Below are 16902 nucleotides of genomic sequence, written 5' to 3' on the forward strand. Positions count from 1 at the left end.
AATTGTTGCCTTAGTTTTATTGTTTAGGTGTTTGATTGACATATTATAGAGGTCAATGTAGTCAAGATGAAATTCATGGGATTGATAAAGTATCAGCAAGGGATACACTGTCAGAATGGAAGCAAGGTGTTAAATGACCAGACCAGCGCCAAGAGGACTGATGCATTGATGTCGGGTTGTTTATTCCAAATCCCAGCAAAGAAAGTCTGTAATGGAAAGACAGAAACAGTTATTGTGGTCATAAATCACTAGATTGAATTAAAATCCCACCTGGTTCACTGATGACAATCAGAGAAAGAAATCTACCCTTCTTGTGCAGTCTGGACTGTATGTGACTCCATACCCATTAGTGAGTGGGTAACATTCAACCATAACTGTCAGTAACTTCCATATATGGTAATCTAATTAAGTAAAAAGTACATTTACTGCAAGAACAGAACAAGGCCAAAGTTACCAATTTTCTTAACCTGGTCATTGAACCCTGTTGATTCGAATGACACCAGATGATGATTTTGCTTCCTGAACACTTTTGAGTGTATTTTATGGATTTTGGGATACTGATCATGAAAATTAACTTAAAATGTTCCTATCACATATTGTTTTTTTTAGATATAACCCAGTTTTGTGATTTTCTGTCATATTTAAAATCTACTTCAACGTACAAAACCATTAAGTGCAACATGTCATTGAAAATTTGTTTTCTGTATTCGCACTTGGACTTCTTCCCTGCTGATCTTGGTGCGGACAGTGACGACCGTGGTGAAAGCCTTCACTAGGACCTTGCAACCATGGAAAAGCAGCATCAGGGCAACTAGAATCTTTCAATGCTGGCCGACTATTGTTGCACACTAACATGAGAGGCATCAGATGCTGAGTACAAATGGAAATCAGCGGCTAAATACTTTCAGGTCATTTAAACTAACGCAATGTGTCAGCGTGATTATGCAATTAAACATGTTCAATTCAATAAAAGTTAGTTTAATGCTTCTCCAATTTCCTACGTGATACAACAAATCCGAAATTATCTTTGTGTTCAGCTTGAAGTTGTCTATCATAATCCCCAATTTTTTTTTCAGCAAGCAAACCATTTAAAAAAAAATAGTTTCCCAGTGTTATTTAAGGCACAATATAAAAAAATATTAACCAATTATTAAATCTGCTAACTTATCTGCAGTGGTGCAGCTGAGAGTTAAGATGGTAAAAATGTGGAAATTCATGATCCACCTGTCTCCACATCTTATTTGACTGCAAGAGCGAGAGAAAGGATAGTCGGTTCAAATGAGTTAAAAGCTGATTTTAAATGTTTTGGCCTGATGACATCATTGACTTTGGCAATGGCACTCAATTTGATCAAAAAGTCACTCAATATCTGCAAAATCTTAAGAGTACACTCTAGTGGAGACAGCAGAGAGGAAAATTTAAGTTACTGCAAGTATCAGCATTTTGTTTTTATTTGCAGTCTTTGAGCGTTAAGAGAGATAGGAGTTCTCATTTATTCCCCCTCAAAAATGTAATAAATCTCTTGTGATATAAATTGTATTTAAGGATGCCTTGAAATTGCACTACAGATTCTGTTAAAACTTGAGCTCAGTGCCAAATACTAAGTGTGAATCTTGTGAATAACTTTTCCAAAACAATTCCTTGAGAACTAAAACTTCCTGAGAGATCTGTTTGCTATAAATCAATGAGATCATATCAACAACCACAATCATCTTGATTTTATTTATTTCATTTTATAATTTTATTGAATTTCTTTCAAACTACTTCAAAAGCTCTGATTCTGCTGTAGAGGATTAAGAAGATTGTTTTTTTTAAACTTCAGATCTGGCTTTAAGACACGATGAAAATTTAGGTTTGTAGCAGATATTTTAGTGCAAGTTGTGCTACATATTTACCAAGCCAACAGGAACTGAGGCTAAACCAGAACTAAACATGAAAGCCTGCTTGATGTCTGGCTGTAAAGATGTAGCAAGTTGACCATGGAATGACGAAAATAGTCATTTGGATCCTAAAGGGCTCATTTTAATTTAAACCCTTTGCTAATTTTGCATCTATTTCAAAACTACAGGTCACAGCGGGCTCTTAGTAAATATCATGGAGTCATAGAGTGTTAGAATTGTGCAGGACAGAAATAGGCAATTAGGCCCAAATCACCCATGCTGACCAGCATCTCCCAGCACAGGATCCATGGTCTTCTATGACAGTGATTCAAGTGGTCATCTAGACATAAAAATACTGTCAGTGACCACCTCCACCCATTCTCTCAGATCGTGCAACTCTTTGGGTGAAGAAGGATTCCTACTTTTGATTATTTTATTGAAAACTCATAATGCATGAGTTTGATAAAATTATCTTTGTGAATAATAAAATGATTGCAGACTTTATCCACATTTTTATTTGGTGTTCTCTTCTTTGGCTTGGCTTCGCGGACGAAGATTTATGGAGGGGGTAAAAAAGTCCACGTCAGCTGCATGCTCGTTTGTGGCTGACAAGTCCGATGCGGGACAGGCAGACACGATTGCAGCGGTTGCAGGGGAAAATTGGTTGGTTGGGGTTGGGTGTTGGGTTTTTCCTCCTTTGCCTTTTGTCAGTGAGGTGGGCTCTGCGGTCTTCTTCAAAGGAGGTTGCTGCCCGCCAAACTGTGAGGCGCCAAGATGCACGGTTTGAGGCGTTATCAGCCCACTGGCGGTGGTCAATGTGGCAGGCACCAAGAGATTTCTTTAGGCAGTCCTTGTACCTTTTCTTTGGTGCACCTCTGTCACGGTGGCCAGTGGAGAGCTCGCCATATAACACGATCTTGGGAAGGCGATGGTCCTCCATTCTGGAGACGTGACCCATCCAGCGCAGCTGGATCTTCAGCAGCGTGGACTCGATGCTGTCGACCTCTGCCATCTCGAGTACTTCGACGTTAGGGATGTAAGCGCTCCAATGGATGTTGAGGATGGAGCGGAGACAACGCTGGTGGAAGCGTTCTAGGAGCCGTAGGTGGTGCCGGTAGAGGACCCATGATTCGGAGCCGAACAGGAGTGTGGGTATGACAACGGCTCTGTATACGCTTATCTTTGTGAGGTTTTTCAGTTGGTTGTTTTTCCAGACTCTTTTGTGTAGTCTTCCAAAGGCGCTATTTGCCTTGGCGAGTCTGTTGTCTATCTCATTGTCGATCCTTGCATCTGATGAAATGGTGCAGCCGAGATAGGTAAACTGGTTGACCGTTTTGAGTTTTGTGTGCCCGATGGAGATGTGGGGGGGCTGGTAATCATGGTGGGGAGCTGGCTGATGGAGGACCTCAGTTTTCTTCAGGCTGACTTCCAGGCCAAACATTTTGGCAGTTTCCGCAAAGCAGGACGTCAAGCGCTGAAGAGCTGGCTCTGAATGGGCAACTAAAGCAGCATCGTCTGCAAAGAGTAGTTCACGGACAAGTTTCTCTTGTGTCTTGGTGTGAGCTTGCAGGCGCCTCAGATTGAAGAGACTGCCATCCGTGCGGTACCGGATGTAAACAGCGTCTTCATTGTTGGGGTCTTTCATGGCTTGGTTCAGCATCATGCTGAAGAAGATTGAAAAGAGAGTTGGTGCCAGAACACAGCCTGCACGCCATTAACAGTTCCGAGAAACAGTGAGATATCATGGGTGGTACTGATTTAAAACTAAACATTCTTTTTCTGACAGTGTTTCATATGAGCTCATGTTTTACAGGCATTTTCCCTTTTCTAACGTGATCTGAAGAATTGGTAGTTAGACAATTGGTCTCAAAACAGTGTTTCATCCATGAAGACGGTAAAGCCAAAGTTGACCTCTTGAGCATCTAATCTTGCAAAATTAAATCAATCCTTTTTATTTGTTAAAATGAAGTGCAAAATTTTCTTCAGTTAGTAAGAGAAGTAATTTGACACCAAGTAGCTGTCAATCTTTCAGAAAATACAGAAAGATTGAAAAGAAATTTGAGTATTTTGTCTCGACTTTTGCAAATGTGATGTTAATCATAATGCACATATCAGGAAGAAGCATTTGTTTTTTGTGTTAATTCCATCTCTGACAAGATTGCATATGATATTGATGTAATCTTTATAATTTATCTAACAATAAATTATATAATTATAAGAATAAATTATAAATATAATTATATTAATAATGTAAGCAGATGAATGCTTTACCTGTATACTCCCCTGGGTTCTGGAATGGAATTTCCCAAGATCAAGTTCCAGTCTAATATTTTACTATCAAGAAAGGAAAGCCCCCCAGAAATACAACTCCCATCCTGATTGTGGAAATATATTGCCATTTCTTCATCTTCATTGGATTGAATCTTTGAACTTTCTTTTCAAAAAGAATATTGGGTACCTTCACCAGAAGCGCAGGAAAGATTCAAGAAGTTAACTCACCACCACCTTCTCAATATTACATATTAACCATTCATACTGGCCTCTTGACAGCAAAGTCCACCTGTCATGAAATGAAGTGTGCAGAAAAATAAAGTCATCCAATGAGATTTATGAATTTAGTGAATTCCGAATAAAAGTCTTAGTCTTCCGTGTCAGAACGGTGACAGTGAAAATATGTCCGACACTAGCTTGGACAGTAGAAATTTATTGGCCATTAAATTACTTATCATAGATTTGTGGAGAAAATCAAATCAAATAATGCAGGCAGTATTTAAAGATAATGGGGAGAGATTGGTCTTTTCTTATCAGGGATAGTAATGATTCTTGGATGTGCACTTGGCTTCTTTGAAGTTGTCAGAGAAAGTATGCAGAGGTGATTTATCTGGTGGCCCATACTTTTAGTAGTGAGCAAAGGTGCATGTCCTCGGAAAACTGAAGAGAACATTCCATATCCCATCCTGCTTCCAGTGTGAAATCTTTTCCATTCTCCCAATTAACTGTCTTCATTGTATCTACTCCTGATTATGAGATGTTCTATACACTCAGATTGCCTTTTTAAAAAAAACTTTTATTGTGTTTTTGCTCTGCCATAGATGACAGTGTTTCTTCACCTTCCTGCACATCTGCATTCACCACACTTCATCCCAGCAAGAACAAGGATAGTTCTCTTTCCTTCACTTTTCATCCCATAGTGACCCTCTATAATTTCTGCCACTTACAATGGGATGGAGATATTCTGCCCTTTCCTTGCCCCCCCACATTCCACTCCTTTATGATTCAGAAAAAAAACATTCCTTCTGCAACTTACTGGGTGGGCCCTCTTCATCTCCAACAAGCACTCCTCAGAGAACTTTCGCATACATCTGAGAGATATGTGTTACGAGCCCAGAGGACTCCAAAACCCAACAGCAATAGAAATGGTTACTTAAAAGCTGCTTTTAATTTTCTTTAAACATAATAACAAGATCAAACTTTAACTTATTATTATTAACTTAATCTAACTTAACCCCCTTCTAAATCCAATCATTCACTTCTCACTTCTCTAAGTTCACCGGTATCAGGCAATTCTTATACTGTGCACATAATTTAACATTTATGAATCTTCACCGGGCACTAGTGCTTAAAATTAGATGATTACCACTCTGGAAGGTTCTTGTTGGTTTCAGAGAGATATTTGTTGCTCGTTGGACACACACAAACTGATTTCCTCCAATCAGTCACTTCAGTGTCTTGCCAAATAAACTTTCCCCATCATGGGTTTTCCAAATGATAACTTCTTCTTCCAGGTCACCACCGAGTTCCTCTTGTTTCCCTTATTTCAGGAGAAACACTCTAGCCAGCCATTTTCTCTTGTAAGGACAACAAGGGTTTTGAACAGGCAGAACTCAGAACTCACAACCCATCTTCAAAATGGGGTCTTTCAACGAGCTTGCCATTTTGTAAACTGACTTCTCTCTCTCTCCCTCTCTCCCTCTCTCTCTCTCTCTCTCTCTCTCTCTCTCTCTCTCATTCTCTCTCTCTCTCTCAGAGAAGAATCCTATTTGTTCTTTCCTCTCTCTGCTTGTAAAAACCAAAAACATTATCCCAAAGTTCCAAACCAATCTTTGAAAGATTTTATCAGTACTTCTGAACCTGGACTTTATTGCCCATACATAATAGATCAGCATTCTTCATTGTTTCTGCAAAGCCAACCAGTGCATCAATGTCTAGCTTCAGCAAAGCTCTTGGATTTTAAATGAGATATCTTTTGGGAAGTGTTACTCTGTTTGTGAAGTGACCTACACTAAACCCCCACAATCTATCTCTTGTAAAGATATATTTATCCATAACCATACTAATATAACCTGTAACAGATGTAACAGCTACACTTTTACTTCTTCCTTCCCTCCATCTGGACATCTTCCAATTTGGTGCATTTCAGTCAGTGCTCCATTTGTGTGGCTGCTGCAGAGAAGACAGAAGTAACAATGGCACCTTTGATTCTCAAGTCAACCCTTTGATTCTTGATTCAAACCTTTAATGCCTACTAAGTAGAATGATCAATCAAATGGAATGATAGAAAAGAAATGGATAAACTATATGGGCAGTTTGAAAATAGAAATTGTCCTGCAGAGATGTGTACCTATTTGCTCTCTAATGGAGTCAAAACCCTTATGGATGATAATGTGGAAAATTGGATCAGCAAGTTTGCTGATGACACTGATTGGAGGCGTCGTGGACAGCAAGGAAGACTTCCAAAGCTTGCAGAGGTATCTGGACCAAATGAAAAATGGGACAGAAAATGTCAGATGGAATTTAATTGTGAAGTGCTGCATTTTCAAAGGACAAACCAAGGTAGGACATACATAGTAAATGGTATGGCACTGAGGAGTGTGGAGGAACAAAAGGATCTGGGAATACAGGAACAAAATTCCTTGAAAGTGGCATCACAAGTAGACAGGGTTGTAAAGAAAGCTTTTGTCATCTTGGCCTTCAGAAATCAAAGTATTGAGTACAGGAGTTGGGATGCTATGGTGAGGCTGCATAAGACATGGATAGGGCCAAATTTGGAATATTGGATGCAGTGCTGGATGCCAAAGTACAGGAAGGATATCAGTAAGATTGAAAGATTTACTACGATGTTACCGTGTCTTCAAAAGTTGAGTAACAGGGAAAGATAAAATGGGTTAGGACTTTATTCCTTGGACCGTAGAAGAATGAGGGGAGATTTGATAGAAGTTTACAAAATTATGAGGGGTATGGACAGAGTAAATGCCAGTAGGCTCTTTCCACTTAAATTAGGAGAGATAAAATTGAGAGGACTTGGCTTTACGGGAAACTTCTTCACTCAGAGAGTGGTGGGAGTGTGGAATGAACTGCCACTGACGTGGTAAATGGGAGATCACTCTTAGGCTTTAAGAATAAATTGGATAGATACGTGGATGGGAGAGGTTTGAAGGGTTATGTAATGGGTGCAGTTCAGTGGGACTAGCAGACTGATGTTTTGGCACAGACAAGAAGGGTCAAATTGCTTCTTTTTTGCACTGTAGTGTTCTATGGTTCTAGGAGGTTCTCTTTCCAGGTGAAGTATGAGAAACAATATGGGAACCATCCATCACCACGTTGAGTTCAACATTCCTGTCATTCCACCAGCTGCAGCTTCTCAACAGTGTCCAAAAGGAAATCTGATTCAACAGTTGACTCCCTGGAACAAGGTGTCAGACATCTGTTCAATGCTGATGTTTGCAGAAGTTACTGCCTTGGAAAAATCCCAAGGCAAAAGGAAAATAGGATTCTGATAATCCTAACACTTACTCAAGGTATAGCACTTGCTGCAAATTTGAAAAACAAAACCCTAATACTGCTGGAAGCAGTGGAGGTACGGTGGCCTCCGTAGAGTGAGAAACATGCTTAACATCTCTGGTCAATGTAAATTTGTGGGAAATAACTCTGATGACCTCATTAGGTTCTGGTTCTCACACAGTTATTCACAGATATCTCAAATGAGCTCGTCAGAAAACTGAATTCTTCAGGATTATTGCTTTTTTTACATCAGCTCTGGGTACCTTTTGCAAAGCTGAAGTGATTAATCTTAGGCAGACCCGATTTCTCCATATATTGATTTCCAAATACTCCAATGTCTGAGAAGTAGGATTAAGGCCAAAACACTTCAGTTAGCTGAAGAAACAAAGCAACATAAATGATCCATGGATATTCATGTTTCTTTTAGAAAGCAAAGCATATAAAATTGCATTAATCAGTTTATAAAAATACAATTCAAGGAAATGAGCATTGCCAGTAGGTCCAGATTTAATGCTCATCTTAATTATCCTTTAGAAGGTGGGGGTGAGATGGCTTATTGACTGCTGTGGCCTTTCAGATTAAGATACAGTTTTAAGATATAAATCTTTGACATGTTCAAATTTAATGTGTGACATTGGATTATCTTCACCTGTGGCTGACTGAAACACTGATCAAGTATATAGAGACAATTACGGAGCTTGGGAACCTAATTTCTCGGCACTGCAGAAAAGAATAGGAGCCAGACGTCCATGTCAGGGCACCAAGGAGATGTCAGCATTGATGAATATTCTGGTGATGTTTTGCTTAATTTGCATTTGATGGATTGAAAACTTTTTACTCTGAATTTTACAATACAGAATGAAATGAATGATACACAATTCTTAATGAGGTATACAATGGACACTGTCAAAGAATGGGGAAATGGTCCTTCCTTGTTCTCTTAGCAAAGAACTGAAAGAGCCTGTTGCCAACTGATGTTCAAAATGAACAATTTATAGTCCTCATCTAAACCTCAAGAATTATATTGCTGTGGAAAACAGCTCAAGGCAATCTGTTACCTTTTAGAAATGTGTGCTATAAAATTTATTGGGTGGGTTTATTCAGATATTGTTTCACTTTCTGCTGTCAGTGGCACTTGGTTTGAGTGCTCAAACCTGGTGTGTTTTGTGTCAGTGATACCTGATACCACATTGAAGAAATAACTAGCGGAGACCGCTCTCAGATTTATGGAGAAATTATTTGTGGTTGATTAGCTGGAAATAATAAGCAAACATATATGATCTTGGTTAGCCTTGGTGAGTTGATATGTTGATGTGACATTCACATAATATGAAATTTACTAGTTTTTTATTGTTAACATTTCCACTTGTATGAAGTTTCTGCTCTTTGGTGAAGGAAGTTAATTGATGTAATTATGCACCTTTAACTTAAAAAGAGGCTGCTAAGTGAGATTTTCATTTCACAAGTACAGTTTAATTTTTTTTGGAGTGAATGATTACAATGTTCGAGCCATGTCAATTCCAGGTGATACTCACTTATTAATTCTAAAATTATTCATTCAAACATCAGTAAGATGTTGACCTAGCATTTGGTCATTAAAGAGACACAGCACCGTGGGCCAATAAATGTTGCATTTCCAGGTCTAGCACTTGGGAAATCAATTGCCTCATGTGCTACTGTTCAGCCTTGCATGAGGAAAGACCTCCTAAAGTGTGGAGCTCCTAAAGGAAATTGGGTCAATTATGGGGGCATATTAACTTTGGCCAACATCAACCAAAAATATATTAAAAAAAATTAAATTATGGGCTTTGGAGAAAATAAAGTGAGTTTTAACACTGTCCAAAACTTGTGAGGAGGATTCGAATACCTATGCGAACAATCCTGCTGTCCCACATTTTGTATGGGAGAGTGCAATATCGTGTAAAACACTTCGTTCCTTCTTTAAATTGAAAGACTGAACCTGAATGACTTGCCCAGGATCTAAGAGCTTGATGGCAGCCAGAAGCTGGGAACAGAAGTGGCTCACAAATGAATGTGAGATTTATGGATGTTTGGTTTGCTCTTAAGGAAGGAGCACAGATGACTCACAAAGTTCATGTAGGGAAGAGACTAACCTTAAAAACTTCCATGCATTGTGCTGCAGAGATGTCTTTACAGCTTGGTTCAGCCACAGAAAGGAAACAGATAGATTAATGATTATTTAATGTTGTACAGCTATTTGATGTTTCTCAATAGTGGGCCAAACAAATATTTGAAGTACTCAGAACATTACTTTCCATTTATAATACATTAAAAAAATCTTGCTCAGGCAACACATTTTCCTAGTGCCATGTGCTCCAGTCTGTTTCCATTTCTATTATGTAGATTGTGACATTCCTCTCACGTCAATAAATTAGAGCCATTTTTCATGAGTGTTTTGAGAATTCCTCTACAGAATTTAGGTTTTGATGTCAAAATTGTGGAAGAATACTCACTTTATTGTTGTTTTCTTTAAAGCAATATACAAGCATGCAAATTTTCATTTTACAAAACATATCTCATTGACAGTTCCACACATCAATATTACTGCTGTACTTATGCATTTACTGCATGGATAGCATGCAAAACAAAGCTTTCAATTTTGTCTCATGTATGTGGCAATAGCAATTTAAGTAAACAATAATAAATTGAAACACTAAATCAAGAGGCCCTGCAAACTCATTGGAACCCCATTTTATCTCTGCTCACCAATGAGGAGTGAAGCATGGAGAGAGACAGAACAAAATGTTGCTTTTCTACAATGAAGAGCAAAAGCTATCAAGAAGGAAGGGCTCAGAAAAGATTAGAATGCAGGAGAGATCAATTTGAAATTAATGTCTGAATAATCAAGCAATCCACTGGCAGATGAGGATTACAGACAGCGGATCAAATGAGGTAACCATTGCAAACAATTGTTCAATGGCCTACAGGGACAGCAAGAGGAAGTACAATACAGGATATACTGTACCTTCAGAGACATAAAAGGCACATAGAAACCATTATTGACAATCATGCTTCTGACAGCAAGGGCTGGTTATTCACTGCTCGTCAAGAAGTGAAGCAGATGTTGAGTCATAGAGATTGTGAAATAGCAAGGCAGAAGGTATCAATTACAGAAGCATCTGTGAAGACAACTATTAAATTGAAAAACAAGCTAAAGCTTAGTGAGAGGACTAGACCAGAATAAGGTGCTCCAGTAGAAAAGATCTTCAGAGGCCAGGGCCATTGGAAGAAAGTCCACATGCAGATATCCTGAGTCAAGGATGTTGTTTTGACAATGATTGGACAATATTAGAATCATGGGATTGTTCACAAAACTCCAGAGCAGAGGAAGGGCTTGAAATCTGTTTGAATAACACTCGTGAGCAAGTTTACAGGATTTAGGAGAACCGCAGTGTCACTTCAAGACTAGCGAGAAGCAAAAGGCTCAGCAGAAGGGCTGCATAGAAATGATAGTGAATGGTTCAGCAAAGTTAATGCACACAGAGAAATTGGGTCTGCTTAAGTTTTCATAACAATCACAGTGGCACAGAGCCTCTTGTATTTTACAGAACTGCTGAACCACCTGAATCAAAAACAAATTGAGGTGAATACTTTGGAGACTGTTCTGCATTCTCAAAGCACTTCATTAAGGTGGATGTCAGAGCCACTGGTTGGTAGTCATGAAGGACCTTTATTATCTTTTTCTTCAGTCCCAGGATGTTAGTGCCTTCTTAAAGCATGAGAAAACTTCTTCCTGAGGCAGGGGGATATGAAAGATGACATGACACTCCTGCATTGCTGGTTCTCAGATCACGTTTAGGCCAATCACTTTCCATGGATTGACTCTGACACTCTCACTGCCTCCTGCAGTGGTGACTAAGGCTAAAGGTTGGCCTTGGATTCTTGTGGTGGGAGCTGCTGGCTCTCTGGCCTCCTATTTGAAGTGAATGGAAAATGCATTGAACTCATTGGAGAGGGATGCACTATTGCCTGCTATTTTGATTGGCTTTGTTTTGTAGCCTGTGATAGCAAGCACACCTTGCCACAGTTGCCGGATATATGTGAGGTTCATCGGGTTCTGAAGCTAGGTTTGATACTACCTCTTAGCATCGCTGATGTCTTTGCGGATGTCATAACCTGGAATTCCTGTAGAGAGTTGAGTCACCTGACTTGAACTCCTCAGACTTGGATTCAGTACTGAGTATCCCTCACAGTTCACCCATGGTTTTTGCTTGGAGAATGCACGTATTGTCCTCATTGTCACTCAGTCCTCCACACATCTGCTGATTAAATCAATGACGGGGGTGGCTTGTTTGTTGAGTCCTTGCATATGGACCAATCTGCTGACTCAAAAGCAGGATGTCATCTGTTTCCTCAGACCAGCGATGTGTGACTTTTATCATCTGGTGCTCACCTCAGTTTTTGCTTATAAGCAGGTAGGAGAAGCACAGCTTGGTGACGTGCCAAAGGGATGGAACAGTAGGTATTCCTAATTTCCCTTAAGATGGCGGTGAACAAATACCTTCTTGAAACACAGCAGTCCTCGTGGTGAAGCTGCTCTCACAATACTACAAGTAAGGAGAGCCATAGTTTTGATCCAGTCCCAATGAAGGATTGGCAATGTATTCTAAATTCTATGTATGCTAAGCAGGGTGATCTACATGCTTTGACTCTTGAATTTGGTGGTAAAGTTCATTGTTCTGTATTTCATCTTTTTAAAATTGGGACTTAGCCCATTAAAAATTATTCATTCAAGTGTTAGCTTGGTCTGGATTGGATGTGAAAGATATGTGCAGGAGGCATCATGTCAATAAGTTTTATTCTTGTGGAAAGCTCCAAATCTTAATACATCTCCAATAAAACTATAAAATACGTGTGAATATGATTTATGCATGTTATGGTTTTTTATATCATATTTTGTTACTGCAAATCCATGCTATTAAAAATTTAACATTGTTTATTGAACTGAAGTTAATTTCTCTATCACCCATGGAATATGGGAATGAGGGAAAGCATAAAACTGGTTTGCTCTACTGGCTACAACATGCCCTGAGCTAAAACACCCCTTCTGCTAAATGCCATTGGTTCTCTTTGATTTTACAATGAAGGCACTTTGCCCAATAAGATGAAAGGAACTTTCATAATTAATGCAATTGTATTTCTGAAACAGAGATCACACCAGGAAATTGACACTGAAGTTTGTTCGTAAACATTTTAGTTTTCAAAGATTGGAGTTCCAACAGATCAATCTGTTTACAATACAAGTGAAACTGTATACAGAACTATGGCATATAACATATTGAAAATAGTTTCAGTCTGTAGCCAGGAGGCACAATAATTCATATTTTTCAGAGCATGAATATATTTAACATATTTTAATGGTTTTAAAGTAACATGCAGCAGAGATACCCATGTTCTCAACTCATAAATGATAGCACTTGAGAGGTTAGTAATCCAACTTTCTTCTGGTGCAAAGAATAATGCATATATTCAAATGTACTTCAAGTTGGATTTCAACTTGCTGCTAGTTGGAAGGGCTGTTTCTGTTTTCTCCACCAGGTTTAAGGTTGGGGGTAAAAAAAAACACAACATGTTGGAAATACCCAGGTAGGAAGCATTACTGAAGAGAGAAACAGATTTAAAATTTTCAGGAAGATCTCCTTTTGATACCAACCTTTATCCCACGTGGAATTCACACCAGATGAGAGGGAGCATGAATCCATTTTCCATGTGTTTTCTAGAAAATTGTTAAATGGCAGTGAGAGATGATGACAGTGCTCTACTTTACAGGAGATACAGATATGTTTCAGTCAAGTAGGGCTAGTTCTCATTGATGCGCATGACAGCATTCTCTACCATATACTAACATTAGCCCTGAGCTCAGGCAATGCAGGGTAAGTTTCACCATGTTGAACTTGTAGCTGATTGGTTTACCATTATTGTCTTAATTTCTTTACAAGGCATTCCTGTGAGACTGTGGCAAGCCTGTTTTTGTCAAATCCTTGATGAGAGCACTTTAATCTATGTAAAGTAGCTCTCAATGATTTCACTGAAACCGAAGGGTATAAACCAAGAAAGAGAAACAGAAAAAATAAGATAAGAAATAAGGAATTTGAGGAAATTAAAAGAAAACAAAAATAATAAATGAGGAAAGAAAAAATATAAATAAATACATTATCTGCAAAGTAAAGGAAGAGAGAAAATGGAGGAAACAAATACAATTTTAACTTTGTTTCAAAACTTCTCTGCATTTTTAAATGCACTGGATTTAAAAGGTGGATAAAATGTGAGAAAACAATTAACTTTATCAGTGGAGAAAGAGCTTCAGTATTAATGGACAAGGTGCAAAGTGTCTAGAAATGCGAGGAGGGTATATGCAACCCCATCTCACACTATAAGTGTTACTTGATTTTACAATTAATGATCGAATTGAGCAGAAGATTTTGAGTGTTTCTCCCAGTCTATTTGTTCCAGTGCAAGGGAATGTTGTCCAAAGACCAGGTAATGAAGCTGAGAAGAAATTTACCTATGGTGAGGCATTGAAAGCAAAGCATATTTTGTCATTGTGTCTCTACATTTCCCAACAAACCTGCAATTTTTCTTTGTTTCATATAATTCCTAATGTGATCATATATTTGGAAGCCAGAGCACTTCATCTAAAGCTAATCAGTTATCTGTCAAGATTATTTATGAAACATACCTTACTTATCACTAAGGTAAACAGTCCTTTTACATTTAAGATTTGTATTATATTTTCCACTCACTTTACTTCCTTTGGGTTGAAATATTTCCAAGAATGCACGCATTAAATGTAAAATATATCATTACTCTCTGCTTCCAAAGCTTGGTTCTGTGACACCAATAAAACTGTTTCGGAAATGGAGGGGAATGTCTTTGCACACACTGCTAAGGACAAATTCTGTCCATTTTATCGCTTATGTTCTCAATACCTGGAAAGCGTGTTTAATTGAAAACTAAGATACCGGACACCTCTGTAAGTTGATTTTGGGCAGCTGATTGAGAATGGACCTCATCGTTATAATTGTGGGTGCCACTGCATCCTAGTTGACCTTGCTAGTGGAGGCCTGACTAATTTCAGCGAGCATGGTTGTCAGAAGAATCCCATGGTTGAATCTGAATGAAAAAGCAAAAGTAGATCAGCAATAGTCCTCTTTAAATTGAGCATATACATTAAAAAAAAATCTTTAGGCTTCTTCCATTGCTTCTTTTCAAGAGGTACTTATTCGGCTCAAGTTAGACAGAATTTGCACATTGTGAGTATCAATTAATTCAAACAAATCAGCCACAGCTTATCGTACTAACATTTTGGCTATTTTTTGCCAGTATAATGGATACAGAGACATTGAAAGACTCCAGTGACTTTGGCATTTCACATGTGGTGCTACTGATACATTATTTATAACAACAACTAAGGCAGGAGTATTAAAAGCACATTGTGAAAATTATGCTGTAAAACATCTTACCTCATAGGGTGCAATGTGCTGGCTCTATTTCAAAGCATGCCTGTTACAAAAAGGATCCTTCCTTGCCAAAGCATTCCTCAGAATGGAATTGCAATCCATAAGATGACAAGAAATAAAGTTTTTCAAGGAATTACAACATGAATTTTCCAAAAATACCTTGACAAAAGCAGTAATTTTTTTTTTATGCAAGGATATAGCGTGGGTTTCATAGCTGCTTTCTCAACCGTTCTCTTTTAACCATTGGTTTTTCTTTTGTCAAACTGCTTTAAAAACATATTATAAATCTACATTTTCACTCATCATAAAGTAGTCTGGAATACACAGCTGGCCAGAGTGCAGTGTAGTCTTCTCTCAGTGTGATGACACATTGGAGGGCTCCTGTTATATACCATGTTTTAATTGTAGTCACAAAGATCTGGTCCACAAAGAGACCTTGGTGCATGAATATATGCACCCTGGGGCAATTAATGTTCAACTTCAAGAGTTTAAAAGCTTTGAAATTCTTCCTGATTGAGGCTCTATTATGATTTTCACATTAAATGTCATTGGTCTCAGATGAATTCCTGCTAGTTTTTCCCATATGTTTTTTAGTGGGCCCCTTCATTGAAAGTGAAGGTCACATTTAATTGACTATGTACATTAATAAATTAGCTGTCTTAGCACTAACCCAGTCTGAAAAGCTCATACCTCTATCAAATTGCATGCGATCCTTTTGGATTATAATGAACACATTTGCAATGTTAAGCAACTTCATAATGCCTCAGTTCTATAATTTACCTTTCTTAACATTTTTGTCAATTTAAATTTTAACTGAATATCTCCAGAGAATTTTTATTGAAATTGCTAATATACATTCTCAGGTATAATATGGTTCAGGCTGTAAAAAGAAGTCTGTTCATCCATGCCTCTCTAAATATTTTCCATTTGTTTTCTGAAATGTGTCACTGTGAAATGAATAAAAATGTAGATGTAGTGAAGAAGTTTTATTAATTTGCCTCAAAGAATAAAAAGGCCATTTATTCAAAGAGTAAAAGCACCAAGAATTGTTTTCTAAATTAGTAAATGAGAATATTTTGTAACTTGTTTCAACGTTACTCACAATTAAAAAGGAAATCCATTGAAGTTCTATGTTGGGTCAAATTCTCACTCAGCACTAATTTTAGCAGAAAGACAAGCATGTTCAATGTGCAAAGTAACAGATTTTACATATTGGAATGGAGAATGGAGGAAAATGTGTCCCATATGCAAGGTATTTTGTGCAATACTGGAAATGTGCAAAACAGTACATTATTTTTCTAAAATGTTCTCTTCCTCCCAGGTGGGAAGGTTGTAATTCTGGTGTGCTGCCATTGTTCTTGTAAGAGAACAAAGAAAGACAATGGTTTTAACAGATAATTCAAGTAAAGCACTCAAAGAGACTGGAGTTAAGATAAATTTGATGGCTGTAACAAAATAGCTGAATGCAATGGGAAAAGCCAAACAGAAAAGCTTACCTAATACACTATAGAAGCCTAATAGCTGGAATATGCATGAGATTGTCTGATCTCGGAAGCTAAGCAGGCCCAGGCCTGGTTAGTAGTTTGAGGGGAGACCACCTCGGAACTCCAGGTTCTATGAGGGGCGCTGGACAAAGTGGTGACTCGCTGTCTGCCTTTTGGTAGACAAAAGTCAAAGAATTTCATGTACGTTACATTCTAAATGTTGTATTACGTGACCATGACAATAATGGAACCTTTACCTTTATATGTACAGATTAA

The 16902-nt window shown here is 38.2% G+C and overlaps 2 long non-coding RNA genes across 13 annotated transcripts in view; one reads left to right on the plus strand and one right to left on the minus strand.

Annotated features, from left to right (window-relative positions):
* The window catches only part of LOC138740340 (uncharacterized), a 317539-nt gene that overhangs the window by 67386 nt on the left and 233251 nt on the right, over positions 1 to 16902 (plus strand). The window lies entirely within an intron of this gene.
* On the minus strand, positions 9 to 9823 carry LOC138741652 (uncharacterized). The gene is made up of 4 exons (XR_011343636.1): positions 9776 to 9823; positions 7925 to 8036; positions 6224 to 6323; positions 9 to 206 (listed from the first exon to the last, which is right to left on the minus strand). It is a non-coding gene; the product is annotated as an uncharacterized lncRNA (long non-coding RNA).

Source organism: Narcine bancroftii, chromosome 8 (genome assembly GCF_036971445.1).
Source record: "Narcine bancroftii isolate sNarBan1 chromosome 8, sNarBan1.hap1, whole genome shotgun sequence".
Classification (NCBI taxonomy): domain Eukaryota; kingdom Metazoa; phylum Chordata; class Chondrichthyes; order Torpediniformes; family Narcinidae; genus Narcine; species Narcine bancroftii.